Below are 25,361 nucleotides of genomic sequence, written 5' to 3'. Positions count from 1 at the left end.
CATGTGGGGCTGGTCCTGTCTTGACCTACAAGCATCATTCAGTGTTCTCCAGTTAGCTCAAGGGCTTAGATACAAAACCAATGAAACCACATTTCTTTGTGGGATAATCTAAAGTTTTCTAGGGTTCTGAGTCAAAAACCAGCGGGGTTCAACATGTAATTTTTTAATCTGTGACAGAACAGACTTCACTTAATCCAGTCCAAAGGGCTGCCCTGAATGAAACATCTTCATTTTTTACCATCTCTGAAAGAAAGATGAAACAGAGAATGATTAAAGCTGGAAAAGCTCTCCAAGGTCTTGAGTCCCAGCTGTGTGTGATGCCCACCTTGTCACCCAGCCTAGAGCAACGAGTGCCAGTGTTAAAACAGTTAAAATTGTTAAAACTGCCCATGGCTGAGCCTGGGGACATGCAGGACATGTGCCACCAGCCCCATGGGGACACCCAGGATCAGCCACAGCCCCTGTGTCCCCTCACCCCTCCAGAGCTGCCACCCTGTGCTCCAGGGCGTGGAATGAGCAGCTGGAGCAGGGGTGGCTCCTCCAGAGGGTGACTCAGTGTCACATCTCCAGCTGAGTCACCTTCTGCAGCCGCCTCTCCCTTCCTGCACAGAGCTCTGCGTGCTCAGGCACCTGCACAGCCACACAAAAATGGCTTTTTTGGGGCATCTCTGGGACTTGTTTGCACCACTGCCACCAGGTAGGTGTGGAAACAAATGTGTGTTTGTGTGTCTGTGACTGCGTTGGTGTGTGCAGAGTTGCAGCTGTGGAAAATCAAGTTTTTCCCATTCGTGTATCACAAAGTTTTTTGGAGCTTCAGGTCCTGGGGGAGGCTGTTCTTCTGCCTCTGACTGTAATTTCAGGCAATTCTCTGGTGCATTGTAAGATGACACAGGCAACAAAGAAATGCTGCAGAAAACTTGTGAGAATCAGCCAAATAAAAGATAAAAATGATATGATTATATATGGGAATAGCTGAAAAATGATTAATATAGAGAAATAATCACCTTTCATAGAGCTGTGTGTTCATGAAGGTCTGTTAACAAAGCTGGATTTACACTTGTGTGTGAACAACACCAATTCCATAGATCTGAAGGCAAAATTTAAGTTTTTTCCAGGTGTCATGACAAATAGAGAAAGCAGAATAATATAAAGAAGAGAGAGATGATAGTTCAGAAGTTTAAATCCCATAAAAATGATGCTTATCTGGATATTAATTCTCCACTGGATTACATTTTCATTGAGCTATGGCCTCCTCAGGGATCTCCATGCACCAAGGAATCCAAGAGAATGCAAAAATGTAAGTATATAAGAAAATAATGAGCAAGTAACTTTATGTATTTACACTCATTAATTGCTTTCATTGAAATGTAAACATTTTATTTTTGGCCAGGCTTGTCTTCATTCATTATTCATCAGCTATTTTTTATTATGACACCAGAATCTTATTTTTTATTCTGGTTAGATTATTCACCAGTAAATATTTTTTTTAATTATAACATTTTGCCATCTACCCTAACTTTGTCTTGTTAATTTTTTTTTTTTTTGAAAATACTTCTAGCTTTAGCTTTCTTATTTTTAATTTTCACCATGTGGCTGGAGAACTTTGCAATTCTTACAAGGATGCTCCACTCAGCCTTTCTGCATTGATTCACTGGCTGGGTTATTCCTTGAATCTCAGCAGTGATGCCAAGAAATGCCCCTTTGGAGGGAGGAAGGGAAATGCTTTGGTTAAAATAGGAAAAAGCACAAATTCTTCTCCCCAAGCCCAAACTGAGAACGAGTGAGGAGTTCAGTTCTGGTCACAGAAATTTGTACAGAGAGTTTATTTCACCATTATTCCAGTTTGCCTTTGGAGAAATATTCAGATACTCAGCTTTTTCTCTTTTGGGACTTATTTGCCAAAATACAGGGGAAAAAAAAAGAGTTTCACCTTATTTTGGAGATTTAAAATATTTAGGAGGGATTCAGGCAAGCATCCCAGCTCTCCAATCACTCAGGTCAGAACTTTGGAATTTTTAATTTTTTTCCCATAATTTCTTGTAGCCTCATAAAACCCCTCCTGAATTCATGGGAGTTTCAAGCATTCCCTGGACCTTCCCTGCCAACATATTGTTTTTTGAACTCAGCTATCAGTGTAAGCAGAAAAAAAAACAACCCCAAAATGAAAAACAACAAATTATCTCACTTTCCTTTTAGCCCATTGCTTGGGAGTGTGAATTGTTTCAAATTGACACAGCAGTCCTGAATAGTCACTGATGCTGAATATCCTGGTGATCAATATCCCCTTCACTCAACCACATTATCTAACCAGATACTTGCACAGGTAAGTTCCAAATTAAATCCTTTCTTTTGCCACTTCAGAGCTTTTAAATAGAAATTATCTTTCCTTCCCTAATTAAAAGTGTTTCTCTCATAGGAGGGGCACCAGAGTCTTTTCACTTTGCCAAAATAATATTGAGGTGTCCAGTCTGGGACTAAAACAAATCCATGAGTGCTGGAAAAAGCCATAATTTCTGCTCCTTGGAAAAGAGTTTCCTGTTCACATCCAGGCAACAGGAGGTGTCTCTACAACTGCCTATCTCTCCTGAATTAAATGTCATTTTTACATAAGGGAACCTTCATTAGTGAATGTCACCCACACCTGGGAGAGGTAATATTTATAAAGGTGTCCCCTCTTTGTTGCCTGACTTGTTCATCCTAAATGGTATTTTCATAGGTAAAATGTTAATCCTTTCTGATTCTAATGAGAAAATCAGGGGCTGGAATTGCATTTTGCCAGTGAGGAAAGAAACAAAATAATCTGTGCTCTCTTCCTGTTGTTTCATATCAAAAGAAATAAATATTCATATATCCCATTTCATTGATAATAACTGCAATGATTAATGCTATGAAGTTGGCATTAAAAAAACTTCTTTTTGCAGTTTTTGTGAATTAATTGGTTGTTTAACCTGGGGAAAAGGAGGCCCATGGAGGACCATATTGCTCTGTACAACCACCTGAAGGTCATAGCCAGGTGGGGCTTCGTCTTTTCTCCCAGGTAAAAAATGCCAGGACAAGAGGAGACAGCCTCAGGCTGCACCTCGGGAGGCTGAGGATGATATTAGGGAAAAATCCTTCACTAAAAGGGTGAAGCCAGCACTGGAATGGGCTGTGCAGGCCTGTGGTGGAATTGCTGTCCACGGAAATCTGCAAAAAACACGTGGATGTGGCACTTGGGGACGTGGGTTTGTGGTGAACACAGCAGCAGCCTAAAACCATAGCAAGTTGTGCATCCTTTAAGGGCTTCAGTCTCCAGTTCTGCCATTAAGACTCAAAATTAACTGAGGCTGCACCACTTCCTAAATGTGTTTCTTCCACGGCTCTGGAAGAAATACGTGATTTTTTTCTTGATCCAGATGTGACAATTTGTTGATTTTTATCGCTTGTTTTGAAATTGCATTTTGAAAACTGTGTTTAAAGAGATGGAAAATAACGTGACCACTTTTTTTCTTTCCCCACGACACTCCTGAGCAAGAGGCAGCGCTTGAAGACACCTGCTCTGAAATTTCCTCCTGAGAGAAAGCTCCAGGAATGAGCCTTTGGGGTGGACCTTGTCCCTGCACCAACACTGGGGTCAGCTCTGGGGACAACTGCTGTGACAGAGCAACTGAGCTGCAGGGCCATGGCAGCTGGGGCTGGTGGCAGGAAGGTGGCACACCAAGGGATGCTGGAGCATCCCAGAATTCTCAGAATTCCCAGAATCACTGGGTTGGAAGAGACCTCCAAGACCATCGAGTCCAGCCCAGCCCCAACAGCCCAACTGAACCCTGGCACCCAGTGCCACATCCAGGCTTTGTTAAACACACCCAGGGATGGGGACTCCACCCCCTCCCCGGGCAGCCATTCCAGAACTTTCTCACCCTTGCTGGAAAAACCTTTTCCCTGCTCTCCAACCTGTATTTCCCTTGGTGCAGCTCGAGGCTGTGTGCTCTGGGTGTGTCAGTGCTGCTGCAGACAGAGCCCAGCCCCAGGTGAGCACAACCCATTCCTACCTCGTGTTCCCACTGCTTGCATTCTGCAGGAGCACTGGTTGAGTATTTTAGTCACACAGGTAGGGCTTGAAAGGTCCTACCTTGAAAGGAGGACCCTGCTTGAAAGGAGAAGATTGGGGTTTTTGGGCATAGGGTGACAAAGTGGAGCAGCTTTCCATGTGGAAGCCCAGCAGCTCAGCTCTGTGCTGGTCACTGGTGGGGCTGCCAGCCTGTCCCCTGCCCCTGGGAATGCCTGAACTCTGAAGGTGATGCAGGAGATGGAGCCATGGGGACTCACTGAGAGCTGGACATGACCCCACTGGCTTTGCTGCAAACACAGCATTTTGAGGGGCCCTGCCATGGGCACTGTTCCTGCAGCCACCTCTGGGTGCAGCACGAAGCTGTCAGCACACTCAGTGTCCCTCTCTCTGCTGTTTTATCTCATTTAACAGGAATTATGCATCACACTTCAGAGAATTTGTGGCCATTGTGTTACCCAGAGCTGCTGTGTGCAGCGTACAAAGATTTGGGGTGCAGGATTTCTCCCCAGCCCTCCTGTTCCCACCCTGCCAGGCATTTTCTGGCTCCAGGAACATCCTTGCTGGAGTCTGCAAGCACCACACGGCTCTGGACCAGGAGTTTTTAACCACAGCTCCACTGGGCAGAGCTGGTGCCACCAGCACCTCGTAAGGATGAAACTGCTGCTGGCTGCAGTTGGTTTTGGGGATCAACTGGTTTGGGGCTCTCTCCTGCTGGATTTATGTTCTCTGAAGAGTTAAGTACATTAGTGTGGGTAATCTCACTCCATTACCTTCTATAAAACCGAATCTATGATTTCCTCCCTGGTGAGCATTTACCATAGTGAAATAGGCTACTATTTTCATATTTAAGTCATTGGTAACTCATAAAACCAGCTCAAGTTGTCTGCCCCAAAGAGCAGAAGCTGTGGGACGGGCTAGAGGGTCAGAGCTTCTACAAGACCTGCAGCGTCAGGGCAGTGCTCAGCATCACCCTCACATCCCTCTCCCATCCCTCCCCCTGCCCCTTTGAAATCCACCAAAATCAGAAATTTATAAGGCTTCTTAAAAATCCGAGATGAAGCAATTAAACCTCCAGACTGGAGGATGTGAACCTTTAAAGGCCCTTTGCAGAATATCAAAAGAATGAGAGGATTATATTTAGCAGGTGTGACAGCCCACGCAGGACATTTCATTGTGAAAGGGGCTGACATGAACCAGGAACCGATACTTAAATTAATATAAAACATCTTGGGGGAAAGGTGTTTTCTTTTCTTTTTTAAGCATTGGGAAATCATAATGCTTTCTGGCTTCTTCAAAAGCGAGAGGTCCAAATATACAGGAGTCATCTGGCATGTAAAAATAAAAAAGTCTGGGGAGGGGACACACACATAAAAATGCTTTGGATGAGGTTGGGAGGCAAATGTTGGGAGCCAGGGGGCCAAGAAACACCGTTGTGAATTTTCCTGCCCTGCCTCACCTGGTGATTGCAAATCCAAGGATTTTCCCTCCCAGGGGTGAGGGGCAGGACTGGGACAGGGTGCCCTGTGTGGCTGCTGGCACTCCATCAGCATCCCCTGTCCTGCCACCTCTCCTTGTGCCTTCCCTGGGGACACAACCCTTCATTACAGGGGTGCTTTATTCTGAACACTCCTCTTTCTATTCCTATCACACCCTCCCAAGCCCTTGGAGTGGAAAACTTGACTCGGGAGTTTTTGTGGGGAGGCGTCCACGACTTTCGTGCTTCATTCACTACCGAGTGCTCCTAATTTTAGCCGAGCTGCTCCGTTCTGATTTTCCAAAGCTGCGGATTTAACGTCCAGGAGCTCGGGTTGTTTTCACGCCCACTCACTGAGGGCCACACGAATGATGCTGCCCATCCAGGGGAAGGTGGGGTGGTGACAACACTGTCCCCAACACTGAGAAGTGACTCCAGGAGATCTGCAGTAGCAGAGGACACTCAGCGCCACTTTTGGGGTATTTTATCTCTTCACTCTGCTCATTCAAGCCCTAGGTGGTCGCTTGGCATCTTTGGGTTCTTAGTCACCCAAAAACTCACACTTTGGGGTGAAAAGCCCATCTCTCTGGTGGGGCAGCCCCAAGGGAGGGAGGTGTGGGCTTGCCTGGATGTGTGCTAGCAGGTACTCTTTGGCACCGAGAGAGTTAAAGGTCCTCGGCACCCACCAGCCCTGGTCTAGGCAGTGTCTAAAATCAGTCCTAGACCCGCTTTATTTTTTCCTTAAAAACAGGAAATGGAGCCCTGAAGGCTTTTTAACTGGAGAGGGAGAGTGAGGAGGGGGTATACTCGCTCTGCCCATACCCAGCCCTGAGCCTGACCCAGACTTGGGGGTCTCTGTGTGTGTTTTTTTTATTCCTTCTCCCTTTTTTTCTCCTCTCCCCCCCCCCCCCCATTATTTTGGCAGACTTTTTGGAATGTCTGGGAGCTAAGGGCTTTGCTTCATGGAGCAGAATTCTGAAGCAAGAAAAAGAGAAAGTTATAGACTAAACCACAGAAATGTAAACATGTCTGCAGCTAAAATAACTCCACTTTCATTGAAAACACTCCTCGCTTACAATCAGACTTCTGTGTGCTATGCTCAATAAAACTGCATGCTAATAGCAACCAATTAATACATTATGTAGTTCTGCTTTAAAAACTGAGACGCTTTTAATTATTTTTTTTATAAAATTTTTTTTAATTATTATTTTTAATTAAGGGACTACTGGGTTTTGTGCTGCGGACGGCGGTGCCGGGCGCGGACCGCGGGCGGAGAGCGGCGGGCGATGCCCGGCGGGGGCCGAGGCGTGCCCAGGGAAGGTCGGGGTGAGGCGGCGGCGGGGACGAGCGGAGCCCCGGTAAGGAAGGAGCCCCGGGGCCGCCGGCGGGAGGGACGGGGACACGGGACAGGGATAGGGACAGGACGGGGCGCACCGCCCGCTTCTCCCTGGCTTTCCTCCGTGCGAGGTGAGTGCGGACGGGATGGGTCCCCTCTCCATCACCCCTGGGAGATGGGGTTGCAGTTTCTGCCGGACCAGCCTCCTCTGCTTCCCCCCCCTCTCCTCACCTCGCTCCCCTTTTATTCCCGAGCATCCCGTTATTCCATCCCGTTATTCCTCCCACTGCCACCTGGTTCAGGGGCCAGCCTGCGATTCACGTCGGGTCCCCGCCACAACCGCGCGCTTGTTCTCGCTGCCGTTCCCCGCCGGGCCGGGCCGGGCCGGGCTCGGCCGCGTCCTCCCCCCGCGGGTCCCGCTCACCTCCAGCTCCGCCCGGCCCCTCCCGCCCCCCCGGGGGAGGACGCGGGCACCGGGGGCGGGGGTCCCGCAGCGCCCCGGGCGCGGGGCCGCCCCGACGGCGGCGGGGGAGCCGGGCAGCGCCGGGAGCGGCGGCGGCGGCCGCGCTCGGCGATTGGAGAGAGAGGAAGAGGCGCCCGGAGCCGGGGGCCAGCGCGATGGGCTGAGCCCGTCCCGACTGAAGTGACTCACCGCAGTCGGCAACGCCGCCGTCCCCTGCCCGCCGCCTCACTCCCTGCCGAGCTCCCGCCGCTGGCGGCCGCTGCCTTCCCCCGGCCCGGCCCGCCCCGTCCCCCCTCCCCGGGAGCCCGGAGTGACCCCGGCCCAGCCCGGTAAGTGCTTTCCCTTCGGGGCTGCCGTGGCGCCGCCAGCGCAGCGCCGGCCGTCGGGGCGGGAGATGGGCGAGGGACCGGACAGGACAGGGACCAGGCGGGGCTCGGTGACCCCGAGGGCGGCACAGGGACCGGCCGGGTGTCCCCTGGCTGGAGCGGGGCAGCCCCGAGGGCTCAGCAGCCGCAGCCGCGCATCCTTTGCGGGGACCGTGCCCCTTCTGCGCGGACCGTGCCCTCTCTGCGCGGACCGTGCCCGAGTCCCTCCAAGTTTTGAAGGATTAATTTGCCGTTTGGCTGCGGGTAGAAGTGATATCGCCTTCCCCCTCGCCATCACTTTTCCCCGCTCTGGATCGTAATAGTTGGTGCGTTTGTAATTCTTTCAGCAATTCATCATTCAATTAATTAATAGCTCTATGGCTTTTCAAAAGCCGGGCAGCTCTTGCACGTAGAAAAAGCTTCAATTACCTACGTGGCTGAGGGGAGTCGTGGTTGGGTTTGGTGCTTTTCACAGTAAGGGATACGCGGGGCTCTGTTTTGGTGTCCATATGACTTCGCTGAGGAGTTTGGAGTGCACGTAATTGTATTTACAAAAGCTGGAGTTGCAAGTTCTGGCTAACATAAACTTCCATTCATTGCTGCCTTCGCTGAGAGCCCACGGTGCGAGGAAATGGCTCGTTCTTTAATGAAGTTTTTTATTTGTATTCTAAGTGTCGTTCTGTGAATTAGCTCTGTTCTGAAGTTAGAGTTTGGAAATTACATTCTGCCCCGTTCTGCCCATGTAATTTTGAGTCCATTAGGAAAACCAGGATAGGTCTATGAACTGCACATGGAGAAATGTCACATTCCTTTGGTTTAACCCTTTGAGCACTTCCCTGGTTTCTCTGAAACAAGTGAAGCAGGCAGAGACAGCTTCTCACTGGGGTATGAAATGTAAACTTTTGTCAGGATACCTATATCAGGTGTGTAATTTCAGGCACACCTGAACTGATAGGAAAATCAAGGAAGAGAAACAGATTATTTGATAGTTTCCCAATTAGAAGTAAATGAGTAAAGGCATACACAAACCAAGCTATACCTCATACGGGACAAATATATTTTTATGTTGATTGCCTGATCTATTTCTTAAGGAGTATTTATAAAAACAAAGATATCGTACATTAGAATAGCAACATCAGTCCTTATTTTCTCTTTCGTATGCATATGTGGGCAAACAATGGCAAATTCTTTGAAAAAGTTTGCAAGAAAAAAATCCACCAGCTCCAAAAACATTTCAGGGTTTAGAGCTTTGAACAGCATCTGTCCCCACCTCCCACAATTTAGTCCCAAAGTTAAACAAATCATATAGTACTGGATAGAGTTACATGTTACAGGAATTTTGTAAATGATCTGTCAGGATAAGTCCTAGGTGTGATTAGTTGGACTTTTTGCTGAGGTGTTGCTCCCTTTGGATTGTCATTTCTGTAGCATTTAGTTCTTACAGATAGATTCTAATAGACATGTATGTTAAGCATGTTCTCCTTATGGTTTTTAAGCAGAAGTGCCTGTGGGGTTCTCTCTTTTAAATTAATTTGAGTTCTTTGTAAGGCACTAAAGAAATCTGGGTGTGTGAGTCCGGTGAGGACTCACAATGATGTCAACAACGAGCAGAAATCCCAGATTGTTGCAGACCTGGGAGCTGTGTCTCTCATCACAAGGATGCTGCTTTGTTGGTCCTTTTCTGTCTGGAGCGCCAGTTTGGACCCCGCTGTTGTCAGTGTTCAAATGACAATTCTGCACAAGATCCTGCCCTGTGAAAGTGTCTTTGCTACCTGCTCTGCTGGGGCAAGTTTATTTTCTGTGCATGCACAGAGCTGTGTAAACAAACAGAAAGCCCTGGGATGGCTGTGGCAGTCCCGTTGGTTTGAACAACACCCCGTGAACAGAATACCTGGCTGCTGATGAGGCAAATCCTTCCCCACTGCTCCTTCTGCAAACCCCCAGTGCTTTGCTATCGCAGCGTGAGGCTCATGGCACTGCTCTCCCTCTGCACAGGGCTGAATTTTGATAGCTTTGCTGTGATCCCTGGACACAACAGTTCCTCCTCCCGTGAGGATCAAAAAACTTTTCAAAATGTGAGAAGCTTTTGAGGTGCTGATGGCATCTGGTAGCCCCAAAACATTACATGTTACATTTCCTTTCCTCGCCTGTGCTTTACTAAATGCTCCAGGAGTTACAAGCAGGTAACAACAAAATAATTTAAAATGATTGGGTCAAAACAAACCTTTTCCCTTGAATATCCATTGCATTGGAGTTTTGTTCCACTATCAGGAAGCTTGTAATGTTCTTTTAAGTGAATAGTTTTTTTTTTTTCAGGAAAAGGCAGCCGTAAGGGTAAAACTGTACTTCTTTGAATCTTTGTGGAAATGTGTGTCCCAAACTCGAGGTGGAAGTTGTTGACAGGGGGTAAGGTTGGAAAGGGCTCTTTGGGCCTGATCCATATCATCTGAGGTCAGCAGGGCAGGCTTAGCCCTGAGTGCCTAAAGCTGCCCGCTGCTTTTCTGTGCAGCTGGGAAGGGATGCCAGGGATTAGTGTATGCTTTCTATGGCACTTTTCCTATACTGTTGATTTAAAATGCTTCTGTTTAAAAAAAAAAAAAAAGAAGAAAAAGAAAAAGTTCACGCAGGGTAAAGATATTTTCAGCCTGAATTATAATGTTGTTTGTCTTGGGTTGGAAGAATTACCTTTTGTGCGATAACACCACACTGGTTCTCATTATACCCACAACTGGCTGCTCTCACAGCCACTGGAATATTTTTTACTTCCCAGGGTGGTTCTGCCCTTTCTGACACACAAGTTTCCCAGGAAAATCAAGCATTTTGTCTTTTTGGCTGGAGGTTTGAGTCCAAAAAGTTTGTATAAATTTGTCATTTTGGAAGATAGTGGTATCTAATCTAATATATTCCCTTCACAGTGTAGTTAACCAGTGTAGGTAGAAAAGTGGCAGTCTAAAATTACTTTGCTAAATTTAAATGTAAGTAAAAAGCAGGCAATAGGAAAAAAATTAAAGGGTATATCTAAATATGGAGTTGCGGCCATATCTGTTATATTTAAACTGCATTTTAACCTCTTCTATTTATATTCAGTGGTCTGTGTGTAATCTGGAGGGGTTAATTGAATTCAAGAAACAGCAATTTCACAATGAAACCCAAAGAGTTTATTCTGCTGTGAACAGAGTAGATGTCCTCGTTAATCAGTGATTTATCAAAAGTAGAATGTATGCAGTGAGGGATTTTTGTGTAAAAATGAGACTTGATCTAAAGTAAGCATGAATGGATTTGCAACATGCCTGCTTTTCCTGCACTGCTGTAGCCGGAGGATCTCCTGCTGCCCTGGGTGACAATTTTCCTTGTGTGAAGTGTGACATTCCACCACAGCCATTATTTTCCTCAACTTACCCTGCTCAGAAATGCCCCTTTTTTCCTTTAGAAAGCGGCCCTGGTGAGTGGATTGTCCTTGCACGCTGCTTGCATCAGCTGCAATCCCTCCTTGGCACAGCTTCATTCCAACAAAAACCATTATTCCAGGAACAAAATACATAGTTATTTTTGTTTGATAATGCATCACATAAATATTAATCGTCTGCCCAAAGTAAAAACAATAAACACATGTTTTCATTTTAGCTGGAGGTACAACCAGCCTTGAGAGGGGATGGTTGAAACCCCAGGGCCTCAAGCTGTAGCCACACAACTCTGGCTGACCACAATGGGTTGGGGAATGGTTGCTGTGCACAGGTGAGGGTTTGGTTTTGCTTTGAGGCCTTCTGTGTTGATTCATTTTAATATTTAACACATGATACAACACCCAGGTGCTCATTAAGGGGTCTTGGCAGCAGCGTTGCTTCCAGCCTTCGGGACGATGCCGTGCTCCTGCTCGGGCACTCGGCAGCGTTGCTGGGATTTCCAAAGCTGCTGCCTCTTCCAGGTGCTTCTCCTGCCAACAAATATCACCTTCAGTCGTGTTTCAGTCCTCCTGAATTTGCCTGCAGCTGGGAACCCCCCACAGCTAATTAGCGCTGATTGGGGAGAGCAAGGCCGGCCATGGGGGATGATGAGCACGGCGCGAGGCCGGTTCAGCAAAAACCACCTCGAGTAAATGTGGTTCCAATCAGCTCCATCAGACACCCGGGTTCTCCAGGGGGTCCCTAATGGAACAGCCTGAAACAGTCTCGTTTGCTTTTGCTTTTCACCTTGCAAAGGAACAGCGGCGGGAGAAAGCCCTGACTGAGATTGCACCAGGGCCGCTGCGGCTGGAGAGAATCTGGGGTGCAGGGATGGATGGGGCAGCATGGAGGCATTGGGGCTGCAGGGGCTGGGAACTGGGAATGCTGCATGGGCTGGAAGCTGGAAATGCTGCAGGGCTGCACAGGCTGGGAACTGGGAATGCTGGAGGGGTTGGGAACTGGGAGTGCTGTGGGATCTGGAAACTGAAAATGCTTCAGGGGCTGGGGGCTGGGAACAGTGCAGGGACTGGGATCTGGGAATGCTGCAGGAGTGGGGAGTTGGGAACGCTGGAGGGAATTGGGAGTGCTGTAGGGGTTGGGAATTGGGAATGCTGTGGTGTCTGGGAATGGGGAATTCTGCAGGGACTGGGAGTTGGGAATACTATGGGGTCTGGGAGTTGGGAATACTCTGGGGTCTGGGAACTGGGAATGCTGAAAGGTCTGGAAATTGAAAATGCTGCATGGACTGGAAGCGGGGAATGCTGTAGGGTCTGGGAACTGGGAATGCTGAAGGGTCTGAGAGTTGGGAATGCTGCGGAGTCTAGGAATGGGGAATTCTGCACAGGCTGGAAATTGAAAATGCTGCACGGGCTGAGAGCTGGGAATGCTGTGGGGTTGGAAATTGAAAATGCTGCATGGGTTGGGAGTTGAGAATGCTGCAGGCGCTGGGAACTGGAAATGCTGCAGGGTCTGGGAACTGGGAATGCTGGAGGGTCTGGGAATTGGGAATGCTGGAGGGTCTGGGAATGGGGAATTCTGTATGAACTGGGTATTGGGAATGCCACAGGGGCTAGGAGTTGGGAATTCTGTAGGGTCTGGGAACTGGGAATGCTGCAGAGTGTGGGAATTTGGGAATGCTGGAGGGTCTGGGAATTTGGGAATGCTGCCTGTGGCCAGCACTCAGCTCCTGCCCCGAGCAGAGCAGAGCAGGTCACAGCCCTGGCTGGGCTCAGGCACACAGGGAGGCCGTGCAGGTGTGAGTGGTCAGGGGAAAGTTTCTCTCCCATCATCCCAAATGCGCTGCCTGCTGAATTAGCATCTTTTCCTCCTGCTTTTTACTGTCTGCCACAAGTGGTTGGTAAGGATTTGTTTTTTTTTTCTTTTTTTTTTTTTTTCTTTTTGCTACTATCGTGCTGTTAAAACATGCATTGATTTATCAGGTTTTCAGGTAATTTCATTTTTCTGGTTCTGGGAGCATTGGCATAGGAGGAGCAGCTTTTGCTGCCCTGTAGATGACTTACAACAAAATGTTTTGTGAAATCTGATTGATTTCTTCTAATTTTTAAGGCATGTAGGCTTCCCACTTCCATAATTTTTGCATTGAGTTGATTACATTTTTTTTAGCTTCTCAAGTATGGATATACATGGTGTATTTTACCTGATTTGACTGAAAAAAATCTTTCAACAAATCACTTATATTTTAATACTTAATAGCGGTAATACATGCAGTGTGAGATTTTAATGCCATTAAATGTACATGTAAAATCAGCGATTTAGAAAACTGCACAATGTATCTCTTTCTGTAAATTAAACAAGAAAAAAATAGCAATCAGACAATTTCATGGTTTATATTTTTCTGTGTAAGTAGAAAAGGGTTTTATACAGAAGGAAGTCTTGTAGTTATGCAGAAGGAAAGGCTTCTTAGCAAAATTCCGCTTTCTAAGGAGGCTTTGTCAGTTCTGAATAAACCCTGCAATAAATTTAAACCTGGTGGTTTAAAATTCTGTTTATAAAACGGACTGCTCTCTATAGAGTTCACAAATTATACACAAAGGATTAACTACTAAAGTAACATAAAGATGTTGCATTGCAGCATGCACTGAGACTAAGCTGAAAAATCTGCTTGGAAAAGCAGCTGACCTGCAGGACTTGCAAAGCAGACATGGGAAAAGTTCTCCATCATTTCTCTAAAGAACTGCTGTTGCTGTTCCATTGATTGTTCTGATTGTAGTTGGCTCTTCAAAGACTTATAGAGGGTTGTTTTTTTTTTTTTACATAGGCTTGTGCAAAAAATTGCATTAAAAACAGGTTTGGAAAAGAAAAAAAAAATAAAGGTTTTTATTACCACATTAAGATAAGATAAAGGATTTAATATCAAATCAAGATCTAGTTTGGTCCTGGTTGATATCTTGTGCCTTTTCTTAAATTTCATTACATTTGCCCAGAATGTGAAGCTGGCAATTGGGGCTGGTGCTTTTTTCTGCATTTATAAGTTCTTTGGTATTTTTATGTATTTATAGCAAACAGTCTGTAGCAGCCTCTGTATCTCTTGCAAGCAAGAGCAGCCAAATCATCTGTCACCAATATGTGTGTCAACATCCTGACACCACCGAGGGCACTCACTGTCTTTTGTAGGCACCTCCAAGGCTTCATTTCACCAGAGCCTTTTTCATCACCCTCTTGAAATGAAGAGCTTGCAGAAACCTGAACCTGGCCTCAGTTCTAAGTGATGAGACTGAAAAATGGCTTTGGGAGGGTAGGATTCACCTCAGCTCGCTGTAGCCATCCAAAAATCCAGGATCTGGCTGGTGGCAGTTGTGTAAATTCCAGCCTGGCCAGAGGACAGGGTAATCTTGCCAGTCTGAGACAGTGATGCTCGTTTGGGAAAGGCACTGAAGGTGCACAAGATGGTCCAGCAGCTTGGGTAGGATTAGGGTTGCAGGACTGCGTATTTTGGCTTTTACGTGGCTGCCCTGAATTCTGCATCCAGAGACAAATCCAGGCCTTCCAGCAGCTGATCTTAGGGAGACTGAAGGAAAAAATGTAAGTAAAATATAGCAGAGAAACCAGACAAATAATACAGTCTGAGTGGAAATTATTATTATTGCTTATTTATAATTTTAAAGTTTAATTTTAAGTAAACATAACATTAATTTTTGCTGTCAAGCTCCCTTTTTGTTTAGAAATAGAAACATTAGAAATAGCAACAGAAAACCCTTTTATTCTTTCTGCACTGCTCTCTTAACTTCCTTGAAAAACTGAGTAAGAAAACATTAGCCATCATTTCAGCTTCAGAATAAGACATAAGGAATTATCCATAAGGAATGGATAAATGCTGCTGCCTTTCTCTTAGGAGTCTGTTCTGCTCATGAAGGAAATAGTAACAACCATTTAAAGTGATTTTTTTTAGGCTGGTCCAACTGTATAGATGACAACCTTGGGTCTACACTTTACTTAAATCTCACAAAGCACAACTTTGGAAAGCTCATTTTGGACAGGCCATGAGGTTTTTACGTGTCAGGGGCAGTTTTTGGTGCCCTGCTGTCCGTGGTCCCTGCAAGGAGCACAGCTGAGCTGCAGCCAGAGCAGCCCTGCATGGAGCCACTGGGGAAGGAGGGGCGAGCTCGTGTTTGTTATTTGCTCGTGATTTCCATGACAGTTTACAGGAGACAGAGTTGTAACCAAATGTGAGCCCAGGGAGCTCGGCCTGTGGTCTGTCTGCAGAGCAGGAATGTGGGATGGGGGGTCAGGATCAGGTTGTTGGAGGATGCAGGAGCCGAGGTGGAGGGAATTTGGGCTGTCCTGCACTCCTGTCCCTCTGGGCTGACACCTCCCTGTGTGATGTGCCATTTGTGGCACTGGGGTGGGGCACTGCCCCCTCAGCCACCCCACATCCAGCCCTCCCTTCTGCCTTTTGAGCTCATCATGACAGGTTTTGGTCCAAGATAGGATTTAAATAACTCCCTCTCTGCTGGGTTGGTTCCGCAGGACTAGAGAGGAGTGAGAAGTACTAAAAATCTATTTTGGTCACTAAAGTAAGCAGACATGACTCAGAATACTCACTGGGAACAGATCTGCTGGATGAAAAGGTGCCATTTTTACATAGTCACTTTTCTGAGCCTGCCCTTTAAACTCTTACAGAAATAGAATCCTTTCTCTGGCGCTTCTTTTGGAAGGCAGGACCGGCAGCGAGAGCGCGGCCGTTCGCTGCGCTCCAGCCCTGCCTCGGAACCAGACAAACCCTGCACGTTTTGTGAGGCAAGTGTAACATGTGTTTAACACCAGGAAGAGCAGAAAGAAGGCATTTGAAATTCGTGGGGAGGGGATTTGGGCTCGGATAGTTTTACCGTTTGCGGTGGAAAAGTGCGATCCCTCGTTCCTGCCTGTTGCGCTTGGATGAATTCCGCCTGTGAATTCTGACATCCTCGTGGCCCTGCAGGAGCAGGTTGGGACCAGTGGGCTCGTCTGGAGCATGGAGAGGCTCTGTTTGACCACTGCCTCTAATTCCTCTTGGACTGAGTGGCCTCTGCTAAAAATGAGCCTGAAACCACACTGACGTAATCCGTGTTTATGGACCTGTGAGGAAACAAATCATCGCTGGCAAGCAGAGCCACAGCCTGGTTGTCCCTCACATGAGGGACGAGTTCCCCCCCACACTGGTGAGCCCAGGGCCCCTCCAGCTCCTGGGGAGGCTGATGGAGCCCAGTCCAAGCAGATCCCTCATCTGCATTCCTTGGAAAGGATTAGCAAGGCACAAAAAGTCACTCCCAGCTAAGTAGGTGATACTGAATTTTTGAACTCTTCTCATCTCTTTCTCATTTTTAATGGTTTGGTAGGAAGCTGGAGCCTGGCTGGTGCAGGGTAACTCAAAACCAGTGGTGTGAGCACACCACATGTGCTCCTGGGTGTTTGACAGTCCTGTTCTCCTTTGGAGCATTGCTGTCTTGAAAAGTAAAACAACAAACCCTTTTTAACATATTTACCACTTTCAGTTGGTTTTACATGGAAAAAGAACACCAACCCATAAATTCCTCTTCCTCCTCTGTTCCAGAATAACACGTGAAAGAGCTTGAAAACTCTGAATTTCTGTTCAGTAGATTAAATCTTGTCCTTGCTGAAGTGGCTGAAGTGTCTCTGCTGGCTTTCACAGGGGCAAAGCTCTTCAGCTGAAGTGTTTCTTCCTCATGATTCCGCCGGGGCTGGAAAGCCCTGGAAGTGTTCTCACTGCTGATTTCCTAAAGCCTTAATTCCCCCAAGTCACTACAGCATTTAAAGGCACCATTTTTTCACACAGGAAACAACCCCTGCTTTTTTCTCTTGATAAAATTTCCCTTGTATGAGCTCAGAGAATTTCCACTTTCTCTGTGTGGGCTCATCTTTCATAGAGGAGGAGACATGGGTCATAGGCCTGCAGATCTCACAACTCCCTCCTGCTCCATCTCTGGCCTCCTCCCAGTCCCTTGGCAGGCAGGACTCAGTGAAGATTTTCTGTCAAGGTCTCCTGTATTAATTCCTTGCTGGATCCAGTAGCTTCCTCTTGCTGGGGAATCCTATATTTTCTGGTTTAAATTTGAAAGGTGTTTGGGATATGATGACATTTACAGCCAAAGCACATCAACTCTAATATTGTCTCCTTCTCTTGAGGCAAGTCAGGTGATCTCAGCAGGCAGGAAAAGGGAGGAAAAGCCCGGCAGGCTTGTGGGACACACGGGATTGTCACTAACCCTGCACTGAACGGCCCTGGGGATGCTCCTCCCTGCTCAGCCCCACTTGTGTTGTCTGAAGGGAAACTTTCAACTCCAGTGTTTGAGGAGACCTGGTTTAGAATTTTCTGTGCTGCAAAAACACAGAATCATTAAGGTGGGAAACCTCCAAAATCATCAAGTCCAAACTGACCGATGCTCACCTTGTCACCAGCCCAGAGCTCTGAGTGCCACCTCCAGGGGACACCTGCAAGGATGGGCACTGCAGAGCTCCCTGGGCAGCCCCTGCCAAGGCCTGAGCTCCCTTTCCATGGGCAAATTGCTGCTGCTGTCCCAGCTGAGCCTGCCCTGGCCCAGCCTGAGGCCGCTCCCTCTGCTCCTGTCCCTGTTCCCTGGCAGCAGAGCCCGACCCCCCCGGCTGTGCCCTCCTGGCAGGGCCTTGTGCAGAGCCACAAGGGCCCCTGAGCCTCCTTTGCTCCAGCCTCAGCCCCTTCCAGCTCCCTCAGCCCCTCCTGGGGCTCCAGCCCCTGCCCAGCTCCGTTCCCTGCCCTGGACACGCTCCAGCCCCTCCAGGGCTCTCCTGCAGGAGCAGAACTGGACACAGCCCTGGAGGGGCCTCAGCACAGAGGGACAATCCCTGCCCTGCTCCTGCTGGACACTCCACAGACAGAGGGAATGAATGAGGCACTTGGCTTCTAGGTGAACTAAATGTTACTATTGTAGTGCTGTAATTACAAGGGTTTTGAATTAGGTATTGACAGCAGTTGAGAGCTGGTTCTCCACTGTGCTGCTGGCAAGCACAAAGATGTGTACCAGCTCCTAAGGGGAGCAGGCTGTGAGAATAATAACTCATTAACCAGTTACTCCACGGTGCTCTCACTCCACATATGGTGTGAGGGCTGCTGGGGGTCTGGAAGACATTAAGACGTGGTCTGAGAAAGGGCTGCACAGGAAAGGCAACAAATAACCCCAGAGAGGCAGATCCCCATTCCCACACCGCTGCCAGGTACGTGCCCGTGTCACCCTGAGCTGTGCTGGAATCCAATTCCCTCTCCCTCCTGGGGGGAGCCCAGACAGGTGAACTGTGAGTAATTGCACGTGGGGGGAACCTTTGCTTGGCTCTTGTATTTGCAGGGTTCCCAGACGAAGGGAGGAATGATGAATCTGACCCCATGTTCTCAGAAGGGTAATTTATTATTTTAAGATACTATATTCTTTATATATTATTATATATTATTATTATTTAGTTTAGTATTCTTTATATTAAAGAATACTAAACTAAACTATACTAAAGAATACAGAAAGGATTCTTACAGAAGGCTAAAAAGATGATAATGAAAACTCGTGACTCTCTCCAGAATCCAGACACAGCTTTGCTGTGATTGGTCATTAAGTGAAAACAATTCACATAAACCAATGAAACAATCACCTGCTGGCTAAACAATCTCCAAACACATTCCACATGTGAGCACAACACAGGAGAAGCAAATGAGATAAGAATTTGTTTTCCTTTTTCTCTGAGGCTTCTCAGCTTCCCAGGGGAAAAATCCTGGGTGAAGGGATTTTTCAGAAAATGCGACTGCCACACTTGGCCACATCCACGTGGAGCAAGTCCTCTAGTGTTCAGGAGGATGAATATTTGCCTGTTCTCCCACGTGCTTTTGCAGCATGGGATGGGCTGAGGGATGCTGTTCCACATCCGTGTTTCCAGAGGTAATGAATGCTACGGGGAAGCGGACGGCGGTGAGCCCATTTCCTTCTCAGTGGGAGGAAAGCAGTAATTCAGGAGACCATTAAACATTCAAAATACCTCTGCAAGGTCCCTACAAAGACACACTCCATTTAGATTAAAGTCCCGTCGGGCCAATTACCTGGGTAGAACATAAGAACTTCAACAAAAGCTGAGTTAGGTATGCTGCCCACCAATGGCTTCGAGCAAGAATGGATGCAGTGAGGAAACGCTCGTGTGTGTTGTGAAAGGGAGAACACTGAGAGTAGGGCTGTGTAATAACCCACTTTTACTGTTCCCCCAGGATCAGTGTGCACAGGAAATATCTGTGGCATGCTTGCTTTTCCTGGAGATGACAGCAACCCTTTGGCAACCACTTTGTTTGATACTTTTCAAAACGTTGGGCTGTTGTTTTATGAATGTGCTCTGATTTTTTGGCTGCCAGAGCCTTTGTGCTTGGCTTTCTACCCTTCCTAAAGTTGCCCATTCTCATTCCAGCCCTGGATACTTCTCCATGAGTACCCTTAGGTAGCTGTGATGATGCTTTTGTTTTTCTCCATGTCACTGTTGAGATGGGGCTTGTCAAAAACAGGGAAGCCAACAAAAGTCCCTTATGATCCTTGTGTGAAAATAACCTCTATGGCCTGTGCTCATCTGTGTGGGTGGCTCTGGACTCCTGGAGATGGAAGGTTAGGCAAATAAATTTGAAATTTCACTTTGTTTCTGTGAATGTTTTCTAAGAGTGGGCTGAGTATTTTGTACAAGGTTACAAGGCAGAGTTTGATCCCAACACTGGGGTTAAAACCTGCTTTTGCTTCAGCTGCTAGACCCTGATTTTGTTTGAACATTTAGCTATTTACAGTTAGACCTGAGCACCACAGTGCACTGATCCTTCAGGCAAGGGATTTTGAAAATGAGTCAGTTTTAAGACACTGGAGCAACATGTTCCTTAAAGTGTTTACTGATGCAAATTGCTGCTTGGTCTTGAAATGGCCTCCTCCCTTTAACATCATAAAAGAACTCTCTTAAGAGAAGACACAATAAACAATCTGAGGTCTAATAAGTGAACAAGCAAGGCTGAAAGGTTTTAAAATACTGCTTGCTTAAATAAGAGTCATTAACATTGTAACTGATAATGAGAAAAATGCTCATGCCATTAGTGGTTTACCACTTTGGTTCTGAGAGGATAAAAACAGCTTCGTAAAAGCGACCGCAGACTGTCCATTTTCAGCCTCAGAGCAGGGCAAACGCTTCGGGAAAAATACAAACCCCATAATTTAAAACAATAATTCAGTATTTGTGCTTGGGAAGCGTGCTCAAAATGCCTTTTGAACGCAGGAGAGTGTGGTGATGTGTGAGCCCCAGCACTGGGTGTCCTTGCCTTGGTGCCATGGTGGGACATTGGCTCATCCACCTGTTGGGAGCAGTGCAGGAGCAGCCTCTGACTTCCTTTGGTGTCCCTGTCTGCATGGGGAAAGCTGAATTTGTGTTTTACACATAGTGGCCCAGGGCTCAGTGGGTACATGAGGCCATCTTGGGATCCTTCCTGCAGTGGCCTTGCTGGAGACACAATTCCTCATCCAGGGACAGAGGGTGTTGGGGAAGATGAAACACGAAAGCCTTATAAATATGATTGTCTGGCAAAAGATTTTGAGAATATAGAAACTATAAGCGAGATTGAAATGAAAGCAAGCTTTGAGATGCCTTAGTTACTGAATAATGAGAAAACAACAGTGTGGCCGGCTGAGGGTAATCCCCTTTTGATGGAACAACACCCTCTGCCTGCAGGCCCAAGTGTCAGAGCAGACCCTACAGCTTGGCAGAAGGGGCACAAAGAGGAGTTTTTATGGTTTAAAATGTAGCACAGTATGGTAATGTAGTGATTCTTATAGGCTGTATGGAAATGCTATAGGATTTGTATCTTGTACTAGATTGGTTAGTGAGAATCAGAATATTCAACATAGAAGATGATTTATTGTATTGTAATGGGAACTTAGCACTCTTACTCTTGCCTCTTACCTCTTACTCTTACCTCTTGTCTCTTAGCTCTTACCCTTTTTACTCTCTTATGCTTTTACTCTCTCCCCCTCTCTTCTCTTGGGCCTGCTCTGAGCTGTGGCTGGCAGCTCCCAGCAGGGCCCTGCACCCAGGCCCTCTGCAATAAACCACAAGTTCCACAACCTGGCTCCAGAGATCTCTTGTCTCCGTCCATCCTGACTGTGCAACCCCCGTCAATCCTACAAGAGGGAATGAATGAGTGTCCTGCTGCAGGACTAGGGAATTCTTTGGCAAATGGTGGAATTTCAGTCCCAGTTTGGCTTGCTGATGGAGGGAATGAAAGGTGCTGGGTGTGGAAGGCACTCAGTGCCTCAGGGCACTGCTGGAACTCGGTGGCTGAGGAGCAGTAACAGTGGGATGTTGTTTAACTTGATCATCTGGGACAGGTGATCTCTTCTTTAAGGATGGTTCCTCCTTCTTCTGTACCTCTTCCTCCTCTGGGAATGGTTTGGGTTGGAAGGGACCTTAAAAATCATCCAATTCCACCCTCTGCCATGGCAGGGACCTGGGCCCTGTCTCCTGCTCAGTGTGTGGGGCCTTGTGATGACCTCAGACAGGACTCTGACAATCACAGAATGAATGAGTTGAGTTGGAAGGGACCTTAAAGATCATCTTGTTCCAACCCCCAAGAAAACCTGGTGTTTGGTCTGGGCAGAGCAAGGTGGAATTCAGCTTCCTGCACTCCTTGTCTTCAGTAAGGAGCTAAAAAGGAGGCCAGGAGGAGGCTGAGATGTGTTCTCAGACTATCTCTGGTTGTAAATCCAACTGCCCTGGGTGTGCTACACTCCTTGTCTTTAGTAAGAAACTAGAAAGGAGGCCAAGAGGAGGCTGAGATGTGTTCTCAGACTATCTCTGGCTGTAAATCCAACTGCCCTGGGTTTTACTGCTGCCTCCTGCAGCCCCGCTGCAGCAACCACAGGCTTTGCTCTTACGTAAGGATGGAAAGTTCCCCCAGCTCCCCCCATGGAAATGACTGCTGTGCCTTATTCAAAATGAGAACTCAATCAAGGCAGGAACACAGCTGGGCCAATGACAAGAGAAACAGAGCCCTGCCAGGGTGAATTTTTATGGAAATGCTCTCTGAATAGTATTTCCATGAAAAGGCAACTCGCTTGCAGATGGAGGCTGCATTGCATGAAGGAGAGTGTGTTGTACCACACCCTAGATCTGTCAAGGTCTATAAACTTTTCACATATTTTAAGTTCAGGCAACAGAGAGGCAATATTTAAGACACAAAGGTTTTCTTCTTTATGTCAATGTAATTATGCTATCCCCAAAGGAAGAAAATGTAAGCCAGGGGAAAATAAAAAGGGAAGTTTGTAGAAGGAACATTTCAAATATAAAATAAAGGTCAAATATAATTTGAACTAGAAAGTAAATTGATCTATGAGAAAGGACACTTTTCAGGATCATGGAAAGATCCTAATTTGACATTTCAAGAGCATCCTAGAGATAGCAATGATAGGTCTTTGTCAGGGGGTGTGGTGGTCCTTTCAGTGGAGGAGCATGAGTGGCTTAAAATCTGCAAAAACTTCTCCCTGTTGATGGCAATGGCACTTTTCTTATTCACATCACCAGAAAAAAAGATGAGAGGGACTGTATGAAAAGCAAGGAATGAAGGATGGTTGATATTCAAAAAGTGGAAGAGGGGGAAAAAACCTGAGCCCAATCTTGAAACTGCCACACTTGGATTTACTAAAACATCATCTTTTTTGAGCTGTTGGAGCCTTCTTAGTGGGTTGGTTTCCAAGCTGCCTGACTGATTTCACTGCAGATTTAGATTTATCAGCAGATTTATCAGCAGAGCTTCTCCAAAAGGTGATTTTTGAAATTAGTTCATTTTCCATCATTTCTGGGACTTTTTCATGTCATACCGATCAAGTTTGAAATGTGCTGAGAGAGAAGTTCTTGAGACAGCTTTCAATTTTTTTTCAGCCTTTTCCTGCATGTAACTTTCTGAAATAAATGAGAATGCATTTTTTAATTTATGATAGCTTATAACTTGATGTCAGGGCTGTTGTAAGAATAATAATCAAGGGTTGTTACACTGACTTGCTTGTTTACATTTCCTTTTGGCACTGCCAGTGACACGCCAGAGGTAATAACACTAAACATACTCCTCTGTCATCCTCTCAAACTTGTCACCATGGATGAGAGGATGACTGTGCATGTGTTTTAAAGCTGCAGACATTTGTCAAATCCCATAATGGCCTCATAAAGGTCTGCAGTGGAGATGCCATTACAAGGAAAACTTTGGAATGGACAGGCCTTGGCTCTGGGATTTGGGAGTAGAGATGAGTGGCAGCCTTTCTTAAACTGCTGGATTTGAGACATGGGGAAAACAAACCAAGAAGGAATCTCAGCAGGGGATGGTGAGTTTGTGGGTGGATTTGGTGGCGGCACTGCAGAGTCAGGAGATGGGCTCTGTGAGGGGTTGCTGGGCCTGCTGCTCCCTCATTCTGATCAGTCTGTTCTCTGCATCCCAGTCAGATATGGAGTTGGGCATCCACAGGTTTTGAGGAATTGACAGTGAAATGACCAGGAATCCCCTGCCAGCAGCACCTGGGAGTACTTCCTCTTCTCAGTGACAGTGGGACGTTTCCTTGCTGCTCTCCCTGAATCCCCCCAAACCCATCCCATAAATTATAAATGCAACAAGCCAGAAAAAGGCATCAGCAGCAAGAGCTGGCACCCCTTGGGATGGAGCAGGGGATCCTGTTACCCCTGTTCAGCTGCACAGAATGGGTGTTAACCCTTTCACAGCAGAGAAAGGCAGGAAAGTGTTGCTGACATCCTGAGGTTTGGCTTTAAAAGGTTTGTGTCAGCACAGGGAAGCCTAGTGGCTCAGCAGATCTTGGGATGGCCAGGGGTGGTGAAGACAGGGCTGGGTTCAATCTGCCACAACCAAAAAGTGTTGGGGCTGTGCTTTCATGCCCTTACAGCCTTGATTTCCAGCCTGCTCTTTATCTGGGGCTCTTCATCATCTCTCATGTCCTTACAGGCACATCTCGCTGCAAGAAGCAACTCAGTTCTTCTCCTAGAAAGAAGAAAAATAATTTTGCATCAGTGCAGGACTGCCTTCTGCCTCTGCTGAACCCCACACACCCACAAACGTTGTCATGCACCACTTGCTTTGCACGAGGAAAGGGGATATTACATCTCCAGGTTATTTCCCCAGTACTTTTTATTGTTCAGCCCACTCCAGGAAGGGTTCAGGGAGTATATCCAGAAAGATGTTTTTGTTCCCCCACCATGGGTTTCAGTCCCAAGACTGCCAATTAAATTATCCCATAAATCCTCCATTATAGGTAGTAAAACCTAATTTTAGATTTCCTGCCCGCTCTAGTGTCCTGCCTGATTGCTACCAGTTGGAGAGAGGCTCAACTTGTTAAGCAGACAATTGCAGTGAATTGGCTGTTTCTTTCTGTGCCACATGTGGAGAACTTTTTAATATCTGGCATTTGGTCATAATTCTCCCTGGTTATTTTCTACCTTTTAGTAGCTCAAACATTGGAGGTTTTTTTTTTGTTGAGTTGGTTTTTTTGCTTTTTTGGGGGATTTTTTTGGGTTGAAAAAAAGACATCTGCAATTTATTCTTTGGTCAAAATGTTTGTGAGAGAAAAGCTTGCTATGCTGTAGATAAGGAACAATGTTATTTTGACTTCACCACTAAAATATAAATAGTTTAAAATATTTTTTTATATAATTCTGTCTAAAAGCACTATGTTAATAGAACTAACACACTTCTGTGTAAGCTGAGAATGTCTCAGATTATCTGAATATTTTTTCATTCTTATTCAAATACAAATACATTATTTAGCTGTGGTGCTGATTTTCTTGAGGGCAACTTCTGCTAATTAAATTCTTATGAAAGAGCATTCATTTTAAATATAGTCTCACTAAAATTTCCTATTTTACTCTGAGTATAAATTACCTCTTCTCTTGGTATTTTTCTTCCTACAATTTATTGAGGCAACTAATAGATAAATTTGTCACAAAAGGTGGGTTTATTGTGCGAATAAAAGGTGTAGGTGCCTTGGTCTTTGGACAGAGAGATATCTGTGTTTGAAATCCCTTTGTTACTGAGATTGAAATAGATTCACAAATCTATGAGGAAAACTGGAGCCTAAAACACTACAAGACATTAATAATTTATTGTTGTTGTTTCTTTGCTAGACTTGTTGTTGTTAACCTGGCAAAATTCCTGGCCAAATCACAGATTTGGATAATCTGGAGGCA

At 46.4% G+C, this 25,361-nt stretch overlaps 1 protein-coding gene across 4 annotated transcripts in view; it reads left to right on the top strand.

Moving 5' to 3' along the window:
* Positions 1-1,904: 1,904 nt before the first annotated feature.
* Positions 1,905-25,361, top strand: part of ERG (ETS transcription factor ERG) — a 154,424-nt gene continuing 130,967 nt past the window's right edge. For 2 of the 4 annotated variants that reach the window (XM_064705314.1, XM_064705324.1), the window contains exons 1-2: positions 3,414-4,010; positions 6,745-6,883. The gene's annotated coding sequence lies outside the window, so the exon portion shown is untranslated. Of the gene's footprint in view, positions 2,651-3,413; positions 4,011-6,744; positions 6,884-6,953; positions 6,993-25,361 lie in introns of those variants that run through there. The other 2 variants (XM_064705286.1, XM_064705296.1) reach the window with 2 other exon arrangements.

This window comes from Zonotrichia leucophrys, chromosome 1 (assembly GCF_028769735.1).
Source record: "Zonotrichia leucophrys gambelii isolate GWCS_2022_RI chromosome 1, RI_Zleu_2.0, whole genome shotgun sequence".
NCBI lineage: Eukaryota > Metazoa > Chordata > Aves > Passeriformes > Passerellidae > Zonotrichia > Zonotrichia leucophrys.
This window is presented reverse-complemented; position numbering and strand designations above follow the sequence as displayed.